The following is a 944-nucleotide window of genomic DNA, read 5'->3' as shown; positions in this document are numbered from 1 at the left end:
CCAGGTTCTCCTCCAAAAAATGTCTTGGGATTCTGCGAAGACATGAAATGACTGGATTTAAACATTATAAGTATCTGAATATTTAGAAACTTTAAAGATCATCTTACAGCCTGCATGATTGTGGCATCACGTTCTCACATCATGTTCAGGCTAAAGATGCATACTATCATCAACTGCATACTGTCATAATCTGCTTACCCAAAATTATTATTTTACAAGCCTACGAACTTAGACCATGCTCTGAGCAATATGTCCACGTTTTGGAGAACGGACTCATCGTGAGGGGAAAGAGGGTGAAGGAGACGCATTCTTTGCACTTATAAGAGGAATTTATTAAACAATATTCAAATTCATTAGAACGATAAACAAATCCAGTTGTAGTGCGCGAGGGCTTTTGCAGAAAGCACACAAAAAATGAATCGCGCGAGAACTTGGGCATTGTACATTTGCTATGCAGATGCAATGAACTGTGCACAATTGTAAAAACTCATGACAACTGAGCTGGCAAAAAAAAAGAAATGAACAAATGAGTTCTAAACAATAATAAGCAGGTACATACGTTAACTGTACAAAAACACTAAACATGTGAGAACCAAACCTGAAAACAGACGGCGGTAGGAGTAACACAACCGTTATCGCCACCAGAATAAAACACGTTCATAACAAAAGTTTGCACATTTTCATTGTGGAATACTTCAGAATATTCCCAAAACTGGTTGATGCTGCGATTTCCTGCTCGACATAAGGCAGCATCAGCCAGTGAAGCCGCTCCTGCGAGATAGAAGATCTCTACTTGGGTTTTACAATTGTCAGCATGAAAAATGCGCTTTCACAGAAGCTAGTAGTGTCAGGAATCGTAACAAAAAGCTTAAGAACACGAGAAAGATCTTTGAACACAGATTTTTCCAATCCATTTTTCATAGCGAATCCAACCAGTCATATGC

The sequence above is a fragment of the Ixodes scapularis genome, unplaced genomic scaffold (assembly GCF_016920785.2).
Source record: "Ixodes scapularis isolate PalLabHiFi unplaced genomic scaffold, ASM1692078v2 ptg001612l_1___fragment_1__unscaffolded, whole genome shotgun sequence".
Taxonomy (NCBI): Eukaryota; Metazoa; Arthropoda; class Arachnida; order Ixodida; family Ixodidae; genus Ixodes; species Ixodes scapularis.
Note: the sequence above shows the minus strand (reverse complement) of the source record.